This window comes from Tympanuchus pallidicinctus, unplaced genomic scaffold, assembly GCF_026119805.1.
Source record: "Tympanuchus pallidicinctus isolate F22 unplaced genomic scaffold, pur_lepc_1.0 scaffold13, whole genome shotgun sequence".
Lineage (NCBI taxonomy): Eukaryota > Metazoa > Chordata > Aves > Galliformes > Phasianidae > Tympanuchus > Tympanuchus pallidicinctus.
The window spans coordinates 8,331,659-8,353,459 of NW_026294648.1; the positions used below are offsets into that span (position 1 = coordinate 8,331,659).

Sequence of the window (21,801 nt, forward strand, 5' to 3'; positions counted from 1 at the left end):
TGGCCCCGGCTGGGGGAGATGCTCACCGTTTAGGGGATATCTTCGCTTCTTGCTGGAGAAAACCAAAAAAAAAACCGGTCTTCCTCTCACCCCCCCCTAGTTTTAATCCGAGATAATAATCCACTCGGGAAACTTAAGCTGTCAGACAAATTACCCCGGAGGATGGCTTTCCGAATGCAGAGCAGATCCCGTTTGTTTTCTCGGGGCAGCAAGCCAGGAAATCACAGATTGATGAACCGCTTGATGGGCCTGCTAATGAAATTAGCAGTAGCTCCATGATTTTTCCAGTGAGCCGACATGCAGATGCTGGAGAGAAGAGCACAGTGGCACAGCTGCACTGCTGGGCTGTCTGCATCCCCAGCAGAGAGGACATGGGGCACAGCAGATGCACCCTGGGGCTGACCATTGCTGGTGGCTGCAGTATGAGTGTCTCCCTGTAAGGCTCTCCTGGAGATGCCAAAGGCTGTGCGTGCTGGTTGGCACCCAAGAGGAAAAGCTGAGGGTCCGTTAAACTCTTTTGGCCATATATTATCTATAGTTTTGTTTCTGCTGGATCTCTCCTACTGAAAAAAAAAAAAAAAAAGTTATCCCCTGTACGACAGAGGCTCGTACTCAGCTGTGTGTTGTGAATAGGAGACATCAAATACGAACAAATATTTTGTGGCTTTAGCTCCAGAAAGGGCAAGGGCAGAGGGGGAGAGGCATGGGGATTGCCAGGCAGCTCCTTCCAGTGCTGTCGAGCCAGAGGAGCCCCCTGACCTCTGCTGCAGATTTCTGCAAATCTGTGGTACCGGAGCTGTAGAAAAAGGGCTGGGTGAATCAACCGTAAATGCTGGGTGAATCAACCATAAATGTTTTGCTTGGTATTGGGCTCTCCTTCTTCTCTCTGAACACTGTTTCTAGGAAAGAAATAATCACCTCCAGTTGATACCTAGAAAATCTCTCCTGTTTGCCTGTGGGAAAGATAAGTACACATCTCACTGGGGGAAATGGAGAGGTCCTGCCAGGACACAACAGAGATGACTCCTGCCCACCTGCTGTTTGTACTTCTGAGGATGCTCATGAAGAGGCACTTTGGTGAACTGAACAGGCTCCAAACTAATCTTTTCTCCTTAAACAACCAGGCTAATAACCTGGCTTTGCTCTTCTACCAGAACGGTAAGTTAGCCGGTGTCAGGTCAGCAAGGTTCATATAGGCCTGGACAAATGGATTTTAGGATTGCAGAGTGGTTCCAGATGGAGCCTTGGATCTGGTATGTAGGCTGAAAGCTCAGCCTTGCTCTTCCTCATTGAACAATATCTGCTGAGGTTCAGCTGAGCTGCAGTCTCTTGAAGCTCCAAACTCTGCCAAAGGGTCTGTTGTGGTTGAGCAATGGAAGTGTTGTTTGCAGCCGTGTGTGTCTAAGGACTTGTAAGAGACAGAAACCTTCCTGAGATGTTTCACTGAGTCTTAACTCACTGATACGGGCTCTGCCCTGTGGAGGCAGAGCCTCCCTGCTGAGCATCCGCTGTGCCATACAGCCTGGTTGGTGCTCAGGCTCTCTTTGGTTCTGTGGAGCTCAAGTCCTCTATCAGCCTTAGTGCAGGGTCTCAGTGTGCCCTGGAGAGAGAGAATCTCTGGCCCCAGGGGCACATTGCCCAGCTATGAGGAGCAGAGGTGGAATGGCTGAGTGCTGCAGCCCTCTTGCAGGCGTGGTGTTGGTAAACTTTGCCTTGCTGAAGCACAGAGTGGCCAGTCTGGGTTATCCTGTCCATGATCCACCTCTGACTGTCTTGCTTGCTTTCCTGCTCCTCCCCTGCTTGAAATACCAGGGTGCTGCCTCCTCCTTGGACAAACAAGCAGAAGTACCCATTCTTTCCCAAATGGGAACGTGTGTTACCATGACAGCAGCTCAGGGTGAGCAGGAGGTGAAGCCATTCTTGTCTGTCTCTCTTGGAGGGATGGAGGGAAAGACTCGGGATACCTTCCCAGCACCTCTCCTGCCCTGCCCCATGGTGGATCTGCTCAGTGTGTGGAATCATGGGGACCATGTTTTTGGCTCTTCTGCCACACCTTGAGGACAGCTGTTGGTAGCTACATGGGATGGAGGGGTAGAGAGATGGTGACATTTGGTAATGAGCAGAGGAGCATTGGTTTCTCATCTCATGCATGTCTGCAGGTGCTTCTGAGTCTATTCATAGCTCTGTCGCTGGCAGAGAGCTGTCAAGATGCTCTTCACTCTTCTTGTTTTTTAATTACAACTCAAAGTTCTAACTCCTGTTGAGAAGTAAGGATTCAGCAGACACCTTCCTCTGCAGACAGATGTGCTGGCCAGACACGGGCAGTCTCAGCACCTGCCTCATCTAATGAACCAGATGTTTCTATTGAGAGAAACAGCCACGGTTGAGCCCCAAGTCCATGGTGATGGCCTCCATCTTCCCTTTCTCCATTCCCATGGGAGCTGCAGACACAGATTTTGGTTCTGAAAGCTATGCTCTCGTAGTGGAGAGTGGTTGATGAAGTATAGGATGGATGACCTGTGGACCAGCCAGACTGGAACTGTCTGGATCTTCTGCCCCAAGGTGCCTTCTAGTCCCTTCAGCAGCTTCTCCCCAGTTGATGTACTGTGTGTGCTTGGCTGTGTATAACTGAATCACAAAGGCAGTGTATTTTGTGTGTTTGCACACAGCTTTACAGATGTGAAAGTCAGAGGGGACGGTGAGCAGTGACCTTTAAGCAGGCTGTGCCACTGCAGCAGCTGTGTGCTTCCCCCATTCCAGGATCCTTGTCTGCCTGCCATCACTCTTAGAAATACCCAGGGCATAGTGAGCTTCAGTTGGTGTTGGCACAGGGCTGCTGTAATGGTAGGCTTGGGAACTTCAGTAGAGAAAAGACCTGGTGTTTTGGAGACAGTGCTCTGTAGGAATGGGACTGCTGGAGGACAAAGGTCTTCCCCATAGCAAGAAGTCCCAGGGAGCAAGATGCACCCATCCGAAAGGCTGCAGTCCTCTTTTCCCCTCTTCTCCTCCAGGTCCCTCATCTCTCCTTCCCTCCTGGCCCTCTCTGCATGTCTTTGAATGCCACATGAATCGATACTTTTAATTAGCTGCTATTCCTCATTTCCGCTTTATTGCTCGGGTAAGCAAATTAAAAGCCAGCATGTTGTAGTGAGCAGCTCCCCAGGGAGGACTGCAGGCAGGCACTGCTGCTTGCCTTGGGTTTGGGGGGGCACCAGAGGCTGGGGGCCGTGCCAGGGGCTGGAAGGAAGGGCGGGGGGCTGACAGAGAGGCTGGACTCTCGCTCCCAGTCCTGCAGCATCCTTCTATGGCTGGGAATGACTGCGGAAGGGCTTTGTGGGGCAAAGGCAGTGGGTGAGCCCAGCCCCCAACCCACAAACACCCCTTTGGAAGGGAGCAGTAAGTGTCAGCTCCCACTTTGCCCCAAGGAGAATCTCTGCCAAGGGAATGACGGGAGGACCGCAGCAGTAATTAAAACTTTTAACAACATAACCGAAAACGCAATGAGCCGTTGCTGTTATTAGTCCAGCTAAAATGATAGTAGCACAGAGAGACTGAATTCTGTAATTAACACTTAGCACATGCCATCAGCAGCACTGCCATTCCCAACCGCTGTGCACGGAGAAGTGGCATTGATGTGTTTGCCAGGAGCAGCGTGCTGCACGCGGGGCTCTCACCTCCTGGTGCTGGGTCTGCTTAGGGCCATGGCCGTGCATTTCCCAACAAGTATTACGTATTCAGCTTCTTCCCTGCTCCGTGAGCTCACAGCGCAGCTGACGTTGCTCCACCTGTATGTGTGCAGAACTTCTGCTCTCCGGAGCTCCATTTGCTCACTGCAGATCTCACTGTGATCTGGGTGGAGCTCCAGTGTAGCTGTATTCCCTCTCCTTGGAGAATGTCTGCTCTGAGATTTCCTACAGCAACCAGCTCCTGTGGCATCTCCCTTGGAGAGAACATAATTGCAAGGCCTCTCTTGTGCAAAGTCCTTCCATGTGCTGGTGCTCTCGGGTTTCTAATGGTGCAGTGGCCTTCTCCGTTAGGAGAATGAAAGAGCATTGAACGTAGCTGGGAGGCAAAGTGTGGTCTGGCAGTTCTTCTGGCTTGTCAGAGCCTTGGAGTGATGGGCACCAGTGGGCTGCTGTCTGTAAAAGTGACCTTTTGAGAAAGACAAATTGAGAGAAAATGTCTCACAGAAAAAAAAGAAAAAAAAATCAAGCCAGAAACAAAAACACCCAACCAACAAACCAGCCGCTGTTCGTGGAAATCCCTCTGCCGCAAAGCAGTGGCAAAGGTTCCTGTGAGCTGGCCTTGGCTTGATTGCTTTCTGTCAGACACAAAGGGCACAGCTGCTGTTTCTGTGAGAGCTCAGCCTTACCTGTCCGCATTAAGCAGTTAGCTTTTACTTCTTTTCCCTCCTCCAGTGTTTTTTCTGCTACAGCCTTACATGGACCTTGCATGCTGAAATTTTGAGAGGAAATTCTAGGTGGCGTTTGGGAACCCAATCACCCCAAATTGCTCTGAGCCTGAGCAAGAGATGTCAGTGTTGGTTTCTGGGCCCCGTGCCCCTGTGCCATCCTTGCTCCACGTACCCAGCAGCAGCAGGGAGGCTGAGGAATATAACCTTGGGTGTTGGAGAGGGGAACCCCCCGCTTACTTCAACATCCCATAGGCTTTACTGTAGCAAATCCCAGTGCCCACGGCTTCTCGGTTTGGGGATGGGCTTTAGGTTGCAGCATCTTGGAGTCAATTAATTGTATTGATGTTGTTAAGATTCTCTGTAAATTCACGGAAATTACCAGATGAATATTTGATGAGGCTAATTAAGCCTGAATTACTGCCCCACTCCCCCTTTCTTTTCTGCTGTTCTCTCTGGAATGCGGGTGAGGATTTGATTTCCTGAATTGTCCTGTCCCAAAGCCTTGGTCTTAGATTATAGAACTGTTTGAGATGGAAGGAACCCTTGAAGGCTGGTCTGTTTGGTCCAATGCCCCACAATGAGCAGGGACACCTACAGAGTGGCACAATCCCTTCCCTTGCCCGGTGGCAGTGCTGAGCCTGTTGCACTCCAGGATAAAGTTGGCTTTCCCAGCTGGCTGGGCTATGGTTGACTCAAGTTCAAATCCTTCTCCTTCTGTTCCGCTTGCCAAGCATGGCCTGTGTTAATGAGTTAACGAGCTGGGATAAGTAACAGGGCTTTGTTCTTAGCCTTGTTTTTTTTTTCCCACTTCACCTTTAAAGACAAGAAAGGTGAAGATAAAACAAAAGCAGCTCTGTGAGTGCACTTCCCCCCTGACTTTTCCCAGGCTTTTCTCCCTCACATCCACCTCTCCTGCTCCCTGCTGTGCCCTGCCATGCCCTGAACCTGCCAGTGCTGGGAGCTGACTCTGCTGTCAACGATGCCCTTATCTCCAAGGGTATGGCTTGCCTTTCAGATTCAGGATGGCGTTAGGATCAAGGCTCTGACTAATCTCCTCTGATACGGTATGCCACGGCAGGGCAGAGGGTCTGACAGCATGGGCTGCTGCCCAATTTGTGTTCATTCCCAGCCTCCCTCTCCCCCCTCCCCAAACACAGCTATGGAAACACTGCAGGGTCTGCAGAGGGGAGTCCTTCTCTGCACAAAGCACTTTCATCCCCCGGGCTGCTCAGCTCTGAGCTCATGCCCGACAGGAGCTGCACATTGTAAAACAGGCCAGGTGTGATGCAGTAAGTGGAGTGACAGGCAGAAATAAGCACAAAAGAATTAGATGGATAGATAGAAATGAGGGATCAATAAACCAAGACTAAAGATAGCAAGAGAGATGCTCTGAGTGCTGTTGACAGAGAAATAGATGTTGCAGGCAAAAAGATCCTTGAATCAGAGAAACATCAAATGGGAGAGATGAGGCTTTGAGAAGGGTCACTTTAAATGCACTTTAGTTCCGGGCCAGGATCAGCCAGACAATACCTGGCTAATGCTTCCTCTTTTATCTCCTTGTTTTAAATCCAAGTGCTAGGAAGGAGCAGCACCACCAGCCCTACTTTCAGCATCTCATTCAGAACTCCATCTCAGCATCAGCCCATCTCCTCTTCTGCAACAATGCCTGCTTTCACCAGAGCTCAGCCTGGCTTTACCCCTTCCCAAGGTAGGGACGCTGTTCTGGGCCCTCATGGGGCTGCTCGGGGTGACCTCACGGAGCTGGGCTGCATCACATCTCTTGATCTGATCCATCTGCTGCACAGTCTGGATTTCAGACAGACTTCAGCTGAGGGCTGCCTTTCTCTCAAGCCACTGCCAACCAAGAGAGCAGTGGCTGTGGGGAAGGAGACAGCAGAGAATAATAGGATGGGGACTCAGGCCTTATTCTGGAGGCTGCAGTGGGATGGAGGGGTGCAGCTGGTGGGAGGGAGTGAAGCCTTCCCAGGTGTGGCTCTCTATCAGGCTGCTTTGTGGCACTTAGCCTGGGATCAGTTGTTTCTTTTTGTGTGTGTGATGGGGAGTCATAGCCATCCCGTATCACCTGTCCTCAGGAGGTCCTGCCCCCCAGGCATTCCCAGCACAGCTCTCTACCTACAGAAATCATGAGTTTGAGGCAGCATGGCACTTTATTATACTGCTTTATTTCTTCTTCCAGAGACTGGGCTCACAAAGGAACAGAAGAGCTCAGCAGCTCCAGAGCATTTATCTATTTTCTTTTCTTTTTATTAATTAGGTGAGCTACTGCCCATCTCCCTCTTCTCCACAAGCATCTGGGCATGAAGCCGCTAAAGAGACCAGTCCATCCCTCTCTTTGTGCCCATGGGAGTGCCCCTGGGGGACTGGCAGGTGTCTGGTTCAGAGGTAGGGGATCGGGCGAGCCCGTTCTGCCAGGAGATGCCCGGTGTGGTCCTTCCCCAGGGAGGAATCTGTGCTCCGGGTGCTTTGCTTTGTCTGTGGGACTGCTCTGCACTGGAGCCATTTATCAGTCCCGATGCATATTTAATGCCAAAGTGGTGAGCAGAAGCAGAGCAGTGTTTGCAGACAGGCGAGCCGGGGAGCTCTGCCATGGCTGTTAACAGTCCTGCATTAATTATGATGGAATAAATAATTCACGGGGCTAATAACAAAGGCTTGTTTTTAATGGCGATGGAAATCCCGCTGCTCCCAGGAGGCGGCGGAGGAAATGCTGTGCACTGAACCCAGTGGGCAGCAGAGCACGAGAGCCCTGTGTGGTGGCATTCTGGGGGGCCCTGCACAACCCTGTGGCATCGTGGCTCTCCGTGGCACCTGCCTGAAAAGCTTGCAGGATGAGGGCAGGAGGGATCAGCTTCTGTGCGACTCACAATTGTGCTGGAACAGCAGCCAGCCCTTCCATCTCCCACCTGTCTCATTTTGCCTCGCTGTTAAGCCTTGTGCAGTGGAAGTGCAGATCCCCAGCTCTGTGCCTTGTCCGGATGCAGTGGGCACAGCCTGCATCTCCCTTGTCTTTCCCTCGCGCTGTGTCTCTCCCTTCCTTCTCTCCATTACCCCCTCTTTGGCTTCTTCAAACATTAATATGGATGTTTTCTTGCACCTCCATTGTCCTTCAGCTTAAATAGCTTTTTTCCCCTCCCTAATGTTTACCCTTCAGATATATTTATAGAGAAAAAAATCACATTGCTGCCAGTTTGCTTCATCTGGGCTAAGCGATACCTGTTCCCTCTTCGTGCCATGTGCCCTGGCTCAGCCCACAGCCTTGCTCTGCTCCTCCTTACTGTCCCTTGTTGTGGCCATCCTCCTGGCTGAGCCACCGCAGTGGGTGACTTTGAGCAAACCATATTGCTTTGCCTACCTCAGTTTCCCTATATATGGAGAATGGTAACATCCTGTGGCAAGGGCTGGCTATAGACAATAGAGGAGTTTTCTCCTTCCCAGTGCTGATCCCTCATGGAGGCTCATTTCAATACCCTGTGTTTACAGCTCAATGGGAGCACAAACCCTGTCCCAGCCCATTGCGGGCAGCTGCAGAATGGCAGGGGCACAGAGCTCTGCATATACAGAGGAGGTATTTGCACAGACAAACAGCCACCCTTGGAGTGTTCCCATCCAAAGAGGTGTTTTAGAGGAGACTGGGACAGCCCCAGCACAGGCTGTTGACACAGGAGAATGCAGCAGATTTCACCTAGAAAGGGGCTGTTTGAACAGAACAGCACAGCTCAGAAGTGCTTATGTCTGGAGAGTGGATGTTTACACAGGGGAATAGCGCATCCGCCTTGCTATTAGAGAACAAAACAAATGTTTGCCCAGGTAAGCACAGAGCCCAAGCTCAGGCATTGGGTCTATAGCTTCTATAGCTTCTGAAGAGCACTGCTGCTGTTGGGCTCTCCCACATCCCTGCTGTGCTGGGGGATGGGGTGCATGGCTCACCCACAGCCAAAGCCACCTCTCTTCTCAGCCAGCTCAAGAACTAAGAACCATTCAGCACACGCTGGTGAAAAATTACTTTTAATTTTTTTTTCCTTTCATTAGACATGCTCTCTCCTTATCTTTTTCTTGTTCCAAAAGAAATCAGTGAAGAAAGCCTCTGAGGGATGTCCTCTCCTCTCTATTTTAACAAATTTCCAAACCACCATCTTTGTATCACACTTCCTTGAGTCTTCAGAGAAACTTTTGGGGCAGGCACGGAAGGTGAGTCGCCGGAGGTGGGCACGTGGGTCTGTGCAGGCACTCTGGGGCCACAGGTAGGACTGGGGTAATGCAGGTGGCGCAGGCTTGTGTTGCAGTAAACACTGGTGGCTGTGGGGATCGGAGGGAAACGAGTGCCAGAGTGGCTGTGCTGAGGGCTGCTGTTGTGGTTTCAGTGCTGGAGCTCGTGGGTTGGAGAGGGGGAGGCGAACCAAAATATTTATACCATAAGATGTGCACTTTTTTTGAGCCGAAGCTTGGGCAGCATCCCAGCCCTTCCATATGTGCCTGTAGACACGGCTTTACCTGATGCTTCTCTCTCCCAGTGAGAGTGCAGCTCAGCTGCTCTGTTGCAGAGGCAGAAGCAGGCATCTCCTGTGCTGGATGCTGGCAGTGTGAAGGCTCTTCCCCTGCCCCCTTGTGCCCTTGGGTTCAGGACTGAAACGTCACCCCAGGTGGAGATGTTGAGGTTGAGAGGACTGAAATTTCTCAGGATCCAGCCCCAGGGAGCTGCCGTGGGGCAGGGAAGAGCATGGAGCATTTCTCCTTCCCGTGGCTGGGATAAGCAGCACTGTGGGCTGGAAGGGCTGCGGAGTTAATCACAGCTGTGGGAGCTGAACAACACTGGTATGCATTCAAAAGGATCAGAATGATGTCCCTGTCTCTTGAGCCTTTGAGGTGAGTTCTTCAGCCTATCCTGCATTCAGGCTACAGCAGCCTGGCAGCACTCTGACCCTCCCTGGATGCTGGGAGGGATGCTGAGCATCTCTGCAGTGACACCTGTGCTGTTTGCCTTCCCCTCCCTCACAGTCTGAGCACAACACCCACGGCTCAGCCCCAGACCAGAAGCATCAGCCCCTTCCTGTGAAGCAGCTGCTTCTGTGAGGGTCTCGTTTTGCAACTGCTGCAGAACAGCAGCGTTCAGTCTTCTATTCTGCACACCGGAGATGGCCCCTCTCCTCCTCCCTCTGACAAGATTTAAGATGGTCATGGATAACTGCTTTTCATTATAGTTGTGCTCATAAATCCTTCCTGCATCCCGTTTTGGACAGGCTTCTGCCATCAGCCACGCTGCCCACATTCTCTGCAGTGGCAAGAGACCCTCTGCTCCCCATTTCCCTGTCCCTGCCCTCACCCCAGTGCCTGCCCCCATTTCCACGTGCAGCCTCCGCTCTCCATCACTTGGCATCTCCCCCCTCTCATTTCCCCAATGACAGGACAAACTCTGCAGGAGCAAAAGCACTTGCTATGCAATTTTCCCTGCCAGTGCTCATGCAGTTTCCCACTGCACCTCCACCCACCCCATATGACCGATGCCCATGAGCTCTCCCCTCCAAGCTCCAATCTCACAAGTCCCATTGCACCAGGGCTGCTCATCAAGGCAAGGCACAGCTCATGCTTCATCAGCCCTGGGGTTTTGAATGATATCTGCTGCTTTCTTCCAATTCCCAGCTCATTTATGTCATGTTTTTGGCTCTGGCTACCCAGTAGTATTGATCAGACTCCTTATGCTATGAGGGCTCTTCCTCTACTTCTTTACAATGCAAGACACATTTCTGTGGTACAAGAGCTACAAACTGGAAAAAGAAAGAAAGAATGAAAAGAAAACATCACATAAAACCAGACCTTATGTCCTACTCCTCTAATTGCCTGTGAGCAGAGATGCAATTAAATATTTGTCAAGGCTTCTTATTTCATGTTAAGAACACTGCTTTTGGCAGCCCTCTGGCCCTAAATGTGTGAACGATGTGATTTGAGTGTGTGGAGGAGCCCACAATGGTTTTCTCATCCCATGGGAGCTTAAAAACCCTGCTCCTTCCTTTTCTCTGGAAGCAGAACGGTGCAGACCAGTGGTGGGAGTTTTACTGCCATGAGGACTGCTGCACTATTCAAAGAATTGTGAAATCATTGAACAGCTTAGATTGGAAGGGACCTTGCAGATCATCAAGCTCCAGCCCCCTGCTTTGCATAAGAGAAATATATGCTTTTGGTTTGCAGAGGTGGCAGTAGGACCCCTGCAGGTCTTCTAAGAGTAGAAAATCAGTGTTGGTGAAAGGGTTGATGTATTGCAGCTGCTGCCTGATCATCAGGAGGAAACAGAGCGGATAGTAGGGGAGGTGGGACAGCTGAGAGTTAAGGAGAAGGGATTCATAGGAGGAAGTCACTCCGTAGCCACTGCTTTGGGATTTCTGCCCATGGAGCAGGGTCAGGACTGGTGGTGAGTCTGTGGATACCAATGTCTGAAATGCAACTGAGCCAGTGGAGGGAGAGGTTGGTGCTTCCAGGAGAAGATCTCCCAGGAGCTGTGGTGGGAAGACCTGCCTTCCCGCTCTGATGAGGAGCGCAGTCTCACCTACTCAGCTTGTGGCTTCTCCCTGCCAAAATGTTTGCATGTGGGGTATGGATACCTGCCAGACAAATTTGAGTGCAGCTCTCTGTAATGGCCAAACAGCCACAGGAGATGGAGTGGGGCTTGCTCACCATCTGTCTGAGCTTGTAGCAGGGCTGCGATGCTGGGTCTGGAGGCAGCTGAGCCTGGGGGTGATGCTGCAGGGCTAAGTCCCCAGGAGCTGGGGTTTCTGTGTGTGTGTGATGCTGCAGCAGCAGCAGCAGCACAGGTGAAAGCACCACGCTGGGCACTGCTTCTTGCCAGTGCCAATCTGGGCATGGAGCTGCTTGGGCTGCCAAAGTGAGAATGGAGAGGGGTCCTGTGTTCAGTGGGTGCCAGTTTGGAAGGAAAGCACAGCTCCTGGGCCAGTTTTCTGCTCCATTTGGTTTCCCTGTGGCTTGATGGGGATGTTAAATGGCAGGCGCTATGTGCCAAGCTTAGGCATCTCATCCCCATGTGGAAGAGCTGAGGAAGAGCTGTTCTCAGGCATGGATGCAGATATAATCATTATTGGAGCTGACTGTAGTTGTGGGGGAGATGGCAGTGAGGAACAGCCAGCATTCATTGCAGGAGCTCGCAGCCCAGCCGTGGGGTGTCTGGGCAGGAGATGGAGGGCTTGATTTGTGGGCTGCGGCACGCGGGGGAGAAAATTCTTTTGCAGATAGACTGTGCCTTGCTGAGCCCCAGGTGGGTCATACCCTCAGCTGTACATCCTGGGGTGGCAGAGAAGGGAACTGTGCACCTCTGCTGTGCCCGCAATCCATCCCCAGGCTGTGCCTGCTCACAGCAGGCGCACTTCAAACACGGTCCGCTTCCCCTGTGCTTGTCTGCTCATTGAGTGGATTTCCAATAACATCACTGCAGGTCTTGAGCAAAGTTTTCAAAGTTAATCCCCCTGCACATAATCACCAGAGGAAGCCTTGTTTTAGCAAGGCACTGCCTTACGCTTGTTAGGAGGTGAACGGCAGCAGCTGTCACTGAATAATCGTTCTCATTAACTCATCTCTGTACCTTCTTTTGCTTGATGAAACCCTCTCTCCAAATCACAGCCTTGAGGGCTGCTCAAAAACAAAGCAGACAAACAAAGCTAGCTAGCAAAGCAAATGAGGACAAATAGGAAGACTAAACATTCTTCTACTTTCTCTTTCTTTTTGTCCCGTAGAAAACGTGGAGGGAAAATGTGACCTGGATTCTAGTTTCTGCCCTACGTAAGGCAGCCCACGAGGGGTACCATGTGGAGGCATGGCCCAGGTAACCACCTCTCCTATTTGGTAGCACTGGATCCAAGGACCAGAGGTAATGGCTTTGTTGCACCAGGGGAGGTTCAGGTTGGTTACTAGGAAAAAGCCCTTCTTGGAGGGATATTGAAACAGGCTGTTCAGGGAGGTGGTAGAGTCACTGTCCCTTGGAGGTGTTCAAGAGACATCTGGATATGGTATTTGTGGACATGGTTTAGTGGAGATGGGGTGATGGTTGGATGTTGTGATCTAGTGGTGCTTTCCAATCTAAATGATACTATAATAATGGAGAGAGCAAAGAGGCTTGGGTGCTGGATAGATACCTGTGTGAGCAGTGCTGTGGGAGCAGAAGGGTTCTCTGCTGTCCCAAGTTACAGATGGTTTCTGGGCATTTACATCACTCTGGAGACTGTTCTCTCTGCCTCAGCCTTTTAGGGAAGCAGGATACTTGGGAGCCCACTGTGAGATGAAGAGCTCTCTGCCTCATCCTGCTCTTCTCCCTGCCTCTCTCTGGGACACTGAGCATTTCTGGCTTCTCTTTGACCAATGGTCTCCTGCTGACAAGGAGCATACGGCCAGGGAGGGTGCAGAGGGAAAAGTCATAGATTATCCTTAATTGAATAGAACAGATGGAGCTGACCTTCAGGGAACAAAGCCATGAATCTTCAGACAATAGAGTGAGTGCCACATGGATTTACTGTCCTCTGGCTTCAAAGGCCTGACCTCCACCACCCCTCTCCACCGCTGCAGGAGAAGAAGGACAAGGAGGATCTGCCTGGGGATGCCCTGATTTACATGAATCTCCTGGCACACAGGAGCTTTTACGCATTTTCCTTGCGAGCTCAGGCTCCCAAATGCCTTGATGTCTTTGAAACAGGGTGCTGTGCTTCTGCCTTTCCCAGGGTTCAGTCAGCCCTTGAGTTGGCTGGGATTGGTGGGCAAGGCTGGCTGCTGGGCTCCAGGGCTTGTGCTGTGTGGGGAGGGATGAGGGATCGAATGTGACGGAAGGGTCTTTCTGTGCAGTTTCCTCTTCTGCAGTGCCAGTAGTCACCAAGAATGTGTTGTTGATGCAGGAGGATTCGTATCAGATGCTCGGTCACTCTGAATCAGCATGGCTGTGTTGATTTGTACCAGCTGCAGCCTGGCCCCCCCTGCAGACATTTGGTTGTGCTCAGTGCTTGGGAACCAAGAGTAGGCACGAGTAGGAAGGAGGGGGAAGGAAAAAGAATAAAAAAAAAGCTTTGCTGCCTAAGAGCAGCTCTGTGAATATCAGACAGCTCCTCATGGGCAAAGCCAGAGGTATGGCTGCTGTCTGTTGGGCTACTTCAGCTTTTCAGAGGAAGAACAAGGGTGTTTGTCTTTCTTAGGGCATGGGAATGGCATTACTGCATCCTACAGGAGATGCTGGGACCAGGGGAGCTGCATGTGGGTGTGGATTTGGTGGGCATCTCCTCTCTGCTCTTCCTCGGGGCACAAATGGATCCTGCGAAGGAAGAGAGAGAAACTCCCCGTGCTGCCAAAACCCATCTCCTGCAGGAGGAAGGCGAGGCCCCCAGAGGGCAGCACTGCTGGCTTGGTTGTAGGCAAGGGGAGAATGCCTGGCAGCTCCGCGGTTTTCCATCTGCGTAATGGAGTGTTTGGGAGGGAGAGGAGATGGAGAGTGACAGGCCGACCCTCTGGGTGGTGAGTGCGCATAGAAGGTACTGAACGCAAAGAGCCGAGGGAACGAGGGCTGCTCGGCCGAGCTGAGGGACTTCTGAAGGCAGGAGCTCTGTCCCAACCCTCTCCTGCCTTGGACTGCTCCATGACGTGCCTCAGGACTCGACATTTGCCCTGTGCTACCTCTGCAGTACAGAGAAAGAAGTTTAGCAGAGAGATAAGTGATGAGCTCATGTGGGCATGAGCTCTGTGTCCTGGAGCTCCAGCTCTGCCCAGAGACCTGCACCAGAGCTGCTGGGGCTGGCCATTTGAGTACCTTTCTATCACATTTATAATCCTTACATGCTAATCTTGCACCACCCAGTGCTCGGAGGAACTGTGGTCAGCAAAGTGCTGCAGAAGCTTCTGGCATTTGGACACAGGGTGCTGCAGGCTTAGGCACTAACCAACTCTTTCCTCCTGCTGTCACGTCCCTCAGGTCCTGTTTACACTTCCAGGCACAGCTCTGCCTTTGCAAAGTGATTTAATGCTGCAGCACCTGGGGCACTGCAAAGCAGCTCCAGGGCCAGGGCAGAGCAGACCTGGCTGATAGAGCTGTTCTGTGGCACGCAGGGAGACAGCTTTGTGGTGTTTACTCTTTTTGTGTCCTAGGCATCCGGCACAGCCACGTGTATGTGCCAACCGCAACCTGCAAGTGGAGCTGCCAAAGGTCCTCTGCTCCTGAAGGCTTTGTTCCATCATGAGGATGGTTGTGAATAGAGAGTAACAGGTGCTGAGAGCTCTCCCAGCAGTGATCTGACATCCGAGAACCTCGAGCCTTGTTGTTGTGCTGGGGGATCTCCCCACATCTCACTGATCTTCTGGCTCCAGAATGCATCCTCTCTGGCTGTGTCTGAAATCCAGCTCTCTGCCACAGAGAATCCCTTCCCATCAGCCCCGTCGTGTGACACAGAGTGGTGCATGGAGGATGCTCACAAGGGAAGTTCCTTCTGAGAGAAGGAAGAGTGTCATCTTCAAAAGAAATGTCCAAGAGAAAGAAGCTGGGGATCCTTCTGCAAGTTGCTCCTCTTTGAGTAATTTGGACGCTTATGTATTTCTTCATCTGGTTTATTTCTTCATCTGGTTTATTTCTTCATCTGGTTACATTTTAGGTCTACTCTCATTGTTAGTGCTGTTATGATTCATAGAATTGTTTGAGTTGGAAGTGACCCTTAAAGGCCATCACTCCAACCCCCCTGCAACGAGCAGGGGCACCTACAGCTCCATCAGGTGCTCAGAGCCCCATCCAGCCTGACCTTGGTTTTTCTCCAGGGATGGGGCACCACCACCTCTCTGGACAACCTGTGCCAGTGCCTCACCACCTTGATTGTAAAAGCTTTTTCCTTTATAACAAGTCTAAATCTCTTTTAGTTTGAAACCGTTTTCCCTCCCCGCTAAAGAGTCTGTCCCCTTCTTACTTACAGCCTTCCTTTAGTTGGTAAAAGGTAGCTATTAGGATTAAATCTGCTTTTTCCACCCAGGTCTTGCTGAAGGAACAGATGTGATCTCACACGACTGTAATCTTGCCAGCAAATAAGGTATTGCTATTCTCATCTCTGTTTGCTTTTTGCCTGTTATCTTGGCACTGTACGAACTCGTAACTCAGAGTTCCCTGAAGAGTTAAAGCAAGCATGACAAATGAAGGCTTGGGAGTGAGGATGCAGCTTGCTTGAGTGAGGTTTTTGTGTGTGGTGGCATGTGTGTAAGTTCAGTGGAAAATGATGAACAATTGGGAGTAATACTACATTTTCAATTATGTCATATTTCTCAAAACATACATATAAAATAATAAACTCATAGCGGTCTCAGCTGAAATGATTGGCCTTAGAAGAAGTTATTAATTCTTAATCACTTGCATCATGTAATGAGCCTTGTGACCGCTTGTTCTGTTTGAGGGAGATGAGAGAGCAGGCAGCGAGGCAGTACGAAAGCATGTCCCCAGCAGAGGATACCGAGAGCTGCTGTGCCAGGCTGAATTTGGGAGGATAAAGCTTCACGACAGAGCTGAAAGAGCAATACTGATAGGAAAGCACTGATAAACTGAGCTATTCTGGGTGCAATGGGACATACCCACGGGATCGTATCGTGGCTCTGAGGTTGCTCTGTGGTGGGAGTGTGCAAGTGAGCTCCTTCTCCAGTCCGGTTTGAGTAACTTGGCAATGAGGTGTGATGGTGGCTTGCAGAAGCCGCAGAGGTGAGCAGAGTTCAGTGTGGAACTGAAGGGGGCTGTGCACTGGGGGCTGCCGTGGGGAGCTGGCTCCAGGGCTGGTGGGCAGCACAGCTTGTGTTTTCTTCACCCACACGTGGGGACACGTGGGTACTTGCTGAGATGCAGGAGGAGATGGAGGAGCAGAGGAAGGTAAGGGGAGTGGAGGTGGAGAAGTTTTCCAGTTTGGAATATCATTTTAAAGTTTAAAAAAAGAAAACTAAAATTCCCCTGTTGGGAAACCCCTTGGAGAATATTGGAAAATGAGGCCAAGCAGAGTTTCTTTGGATCCTGTGGAATTTAACACAGATTTGTCATCTAGCTGTCAAACCCACTGGAAATGTCTCACTCTCTATTAATAGTTTCATAGATTTTAGAGATTTTCTGGCTCAAAGGACCATTCTGTTCATCTCTTCTGACTTCTTGCATAAAGTGGGCTGCTCCTGTATCAAGCTCATCCATCCCAGCCAAACACAAGCGTATCTTTCAGAAGGATCTCCACTGAGACTTAAACACTTCCAGGCACGGCGAATCCAATTCTTGCAGAGGCTAATTGCTCTCACAATTAACCATGTCTTTCTGAACGCATCCAGCCTTCCAGCTGCAGCCTTTGATCTTGCAGGCAGGGATTCAGCTGGGTTAAACAGCCCTTAATCGTGAGGTTCCCTGTCTGGGGATTTGTTCACTTCACAGAATCACAGAATGGTTGGGTCGGAAGGAACCTTAGAGTCCATCCAGCCCCAACCCCTGCCATGAGCTGGTTGCTTCTCTCCAGCTCCCCCGTTTGCTGGTGACCTAAAGCCTCTGCCCTTTCCTCTCCCTCTGCAGCTGGGGAGGTGTGGGAGCTGTTACGAGAGCTGGCATGGTGCTGAGCTCTCCTCCCCACTGCTTTCCAGAGTACCACCTCCAGAGACTTGTGCCAGACCTCATAATTAAGAGCCCGTAAAACCTTCCCCTTGCTGCCATGGCTTCTCCATGTGGCGTACTGCAGCTGCGTCCCAAGAAACTGATTTAGAAGTGTTATTGGGGCTGGGACGTTTTTATGAGGTGCTGCTTTCACACTCCATCGCTCGAGAAGCCCAGACTGCCTTAATTAAAGACCTGGAGGGACACAACTCCTGGACAGGCAGACAGGGGTGCCTCTGCAGCACTGTCATCCAGCTCCCTAAGGGGCCTGGGTGCTCCTAATTACCGCTGCCCCAGGACCTCGACTTCCCCCTCTGCCCCAAGCTGCCCAAGGACAGGGTCAGTGCCTGTGGGGGGAGAAGGACAAATCTGTAGTGCAGGATTGGTTTTCAGAGCTCGTCTTCTTAAAGCACCTGCAGCATCGTGCTGCTCGTGCCTGGGGATAATCCATCATGAGACGAATCTCCTTCCTGTGCTGGGCTGTACGTTACAGTGATTGTCCTTGGAGCCTGGGTCGTTTGGATGCGTGACTCCAGCTAAATTGAGACCCAACGGGAAATGAATGTAGCTACGGGCTGGCGTGGAACTGCTCAGCCTCTTGGTTTAATGTAGCAGCTATATTTTCCCCAAATTAAAATGTATTCCAATATCAGCCATACCCCTCTTTGTCTCTTCTGTCAACTGAATGCTCTGGTGCATAAAAATCTGCGCATGGGCTGCACTTAATAAGTGCTAACAATCGTGTGCTAATTCTGTTAAATTTCTTGAGACTAACAGCTAAGATAACATGTTCAGTGCTTAGATGATGACAGAAATTCATATTTTTTCAAAAAAAAAAGAAACAAATCTAATCCATCCTTTCTGATGGAGAACTTCATGAATTGCACCATCTCAAAATGCTCTTTAGTCATTAAATCTAATTACTGGAGCTGGTTACATCCAAATTTACATTTGCAACTGCAAGAGCAAGAAATCGAGATATTCCAATAACTGTGTGAATGTGCCAATGCTGTTAACTCTTCTTCTCCCCACAGAAGCAGTGTGAGCTGGAGGGACAGACCTGAGCAGCCCTGTGTGTGGGAGGTGCCCTGCTTGCTAATTGCCAAGCAGGTATGAGCTGCCGGCTTGGCTTCGGTAATGAGCATCTTCTTTTAGTTTATTAAGAGTGGGTTAGAGGTGATGTGATAATGGTCCAGAATTACCTACATCCAGGGGGGGCTTCTGGGAGATCTTTAATCTCTTAGACAAGAGCGCGGTGAGACTGGAGAGTTAGCCAGAAGAAAGGTTAAAGGTATACATGCAACGTGAGTTTAATTATCCAGAGGAGCAGCTCTCTGAGGGTGACGTCTGCTGTTTTCAACTTATTTTGCAGAAGTGATGCAGCTCAGGCAGCTCTGGCATTGCTGCCGGTGGGCACCTCTGAGCCCATCTCAGTTCCCGAGCCTCCCATGGGGCAGCGTGTTGTATATCTGTCCCAAGGCTTTGCACAATTGCTTTATTTTCAGCTTGGTGCGTGGCTCATGAGGGTTCCTGGGAATTTATGGTAGCCTGGGAAGAGCTGGTGAGTCAGGAGGCAGCCAGTCATTAATTCCCAGTAATGCCTTGGACTGAGTTCATTACTGTTATCAGAAGATGAAATGATGTGGAAAGTAGATTTATTTATTTTTCCGAGACTGATGGAAGGCACTGCTCTGGGGAAAAGCAGTGCCAAGATATTGGCAAGCGAGGAGCCCGAATCCTCTTGCAGCAGTTTGTTCGGTGCAGAACTGTTTGCTGTGTTGAAACAAGAGGTTGTATCAAGGTCACCTCAATGAGATTCAGCTTTGCAGCCTCTATGAAAGCAGAGCTCAGTGTCCTCGTAGATCTTTTTTACTCCCCTCTGTACGTAACAGGCAGGTCTAGCAAGCTCCTGCAGAAGAAATAAAAGGTCTGCAGGATGGGACTGTTATATGGCCAGCTCTAAAGGCCCACTCTGCGTCACATACCGTCTATGCGCCATCACACTGGGCTCAGGAAGTCGATCTTGGCTTTAACTTCATTCCTTTCCTGCAACTTAAAGCAGGCAGAGTGTGTCCTGGTTGCCCTGCCAGTCCCTGCTGACGCCATGGAGTGGGAAGCAGGATGCACCGAGTCCCTGGAGCGCAGCGGTGCTGGCCCAAATGCTGACTGGGATGGGGATGAATGCAAACCCCGCCAGTGCTGGAGGAGGGACGGGAGCACGGATCCAGGCTGGAGGCTGGGCAAATAGAGACACTGATCGTCAGAGGGTTCTACATGGATAACAGAGAACATCATAATAAATGGCCATGAATATTTCATGGCAGGGGTGGCACTGATACGATGTATCATAGAGGAGCAATGGGGTTTTTCAGCATTCAGATGCAAATGGAGAATGTGCTCTATTTTTTAAAGGTTTCTCCCCAGACATGCTATGTTTTCTGAAAATCAGATTGACTGGGAGAGTTTGATATGAGAAACAACTTGAGGGCTCTGGTTGGTTAAAAATGAGACAAAAATAGTGCAAGCAGTATCAGAAGCTTGTTGGTGCCAGAGATTAAAAACCCAGTAGATCGGGTAGCCCATCTCCCTTAATCAAGGGACACCAGGTGGGAGTCACTAAAGGGAAATCTGCCACATCACTGTCCTTGAAGCTGCAAATTGAAGCTGAATTCTCCTTCTTCCTAGTCGCAGCCTCTCCACGCTGGGACTTTGAGACATGGGATGATAGTGGTGCAGTGCTGGTACCTGGGAGAGGACGTGAGAGCCAGGGTCCAGATCCTCCTTTGCTTGACTGCTTTCTGGTACGTGTTGAAGCTTGCTTGGGATCAGTCTGGGGCAGGCAGCAAAGGAACCACCCTTCTGGAGGGGACTAGTTGAAACGCACATATTGGGTTTGCTTTGGTGGAACAAATTCATCTGCAGGGATGTTCAGTCCAGCTCTTCTTTGCCGTGATGATGGTACACAAGGGGTGCTCTATCTGGGGGTGGTCACCCTGTGCTGGGGAGAGCCTGCAGGAGCCAGACCCACATTCCATACTGCTGCCAAAGGAGGCTTATTTCTTGGTGTTGGCTTCCTTCTGGCATATGTTTTGCATGAGCACAAGCGTGTTTCAGGGCAAGTGTTTGATAATATATAATTTATTGCTAGCTTTATGTCTCTGTGCCATCCCATACACAGGAGTGCACACACAGATGAGTACAGGCAAGTGCTCACAGCTGCCAAGGATGAGGCTTTGTCCCCATCCAGCAGCAATGGGGAGGACTGACCTTACTGATGTATATTTTCCTTTCCCTTACTGATGTATATCGTATAGCACTGATCCACTCTACAAACATCTTCTGCATGTTTCTGGTGGAAACTCTGTCTACCTAGCTTGTAATTAATGCCCTCAGGTCCCCAGACTCTAACAGAACACAGTGTGCATTGTACGTTCACAAGTTTTCTTGTTGAAAAAACAGTTTCTATCACCTTGTCTGCTACCTCTTTCCCTCTAATGTATTTTTTGACACAGGTGACAAAGCTGTGGTTTAAGATGAGAGATGGGGCAAGAGGAAGGATGTCTTTGTGGCTGTGCAATGGAGCAGGTGTGAAGGAGGTGAGTTGCAGTCTGTCTCCTGTACCTCCTCCATCCTTCTGTATGCTATTACAAATATCCCACCACTGTTTCTCCTGTGTTTGTAAATTGCCAGTGAACCCACAGTGATTTGCTTGAGTTTCTCATTTGGCTCCGGTAAAGAATGTCTTCTCCTCCCCATTTTCATTTCACTCCTGGTCAGGACACAGCACCCCAGGCATCAACGCACCAGCGCACAAACAGGTTGCCATCAGCAGAGCAAATTGGCAGGGCAAACCTCAGCTGATGTGTTCATCCAGATGGCATCTAAGCATAGCAGGGCCCAGCAAACTCCAAGTACTGTTCCAGAGGAAAAAAAAGGGGAAAAAATGAAAGAAAAAGCATAGATTAAATGCACTTGTTTCTTTAAATCTGGGCCTGAATGGTGCTGTGAGCTAATTCTTTGCAAGCTGGGTGTTGTCAGTTGATGAAAACTCTTCCATAAAGGTGTTAAGCTCACTTGCTGGATCAGAAATATTTCTTCTTCTTGGAGAGTGCTGATGGTGTGCCTCGATCAGCCAAAATGGGGCTGATTTTAATGTGCTTTACTATAAAGCAGTCATTACATCTCTCTTTAGGATTCAAATGAACATTTCTTCCATATTTCAGCTGTGCTGAACTGGCTTTGCAAAGACCCCTGCAGGCATTTGCTCAGGAACTGGTGAAATTACCCTGCCTAATGGCCTCCAGAAGTGAATGTACCCAAGCAGAAAGTGTGCCACACAGATCCCAGGAGCTGTGCGGAGTGAACGGCAAGTTGGTTTCTGTGCCAGTCTCAAGGTAGCAGCTGAAGCATAAACTGGGGAGAGAAAATGTCTTAATATGCTCATGCTCTTTATTGCTTTGTTTTCGGGCCTTTGTTGTTCATTTATTTGTTGGTGCCCCTCCTAGAAAATGTATGGATGGGAGAAGGAGCATTTGTCCATTTGTTCCATCTCCTGTGTTAGCACCTGGGGTTAGCAGGGCTGGGGCTGCCATCAGCATGATGCTGTGGGACCCAGGGCTGTGGCAGGTAGTAAAGCAGCTGTGAGAGCAGGGGACAGCCTTCTGCTGCCTCTGTTGAGATTAAACCCACAGATGTTGGCCGTGAACGTCTGTCAGCTGGACTGGCACTTTCTGGCTGAACCTCT

At 50.3% G+C, this 21,801-nt stretch overlaps 1 long non-coding RNA gene across 1 annotated transcript; it reads left to right on the plus strand.

Annotated features, from left to right (window-relative positions):
• The first annotated feature begins 10,774 nt into the window (after positions 1 to 10,774).
• LOC128076025 (uncharacterized) lies at positions 10,775 to 19,822 on the plus strand. The gene is made up of 5 exons (XR_008204219.1): positions 10,775 to 10,838; positions 12,172 to 12,305; positions 15,427 to 15,483; positions 18,092 to 18,191; positions 19,743 to 19,822. It is a non-coding gene; the product is annotated as an uncharacterized LOC128076025 (long non-coding RNA).
• Positions 19,823 to 21,801: the final 1,979 nt, after the last annotated feature.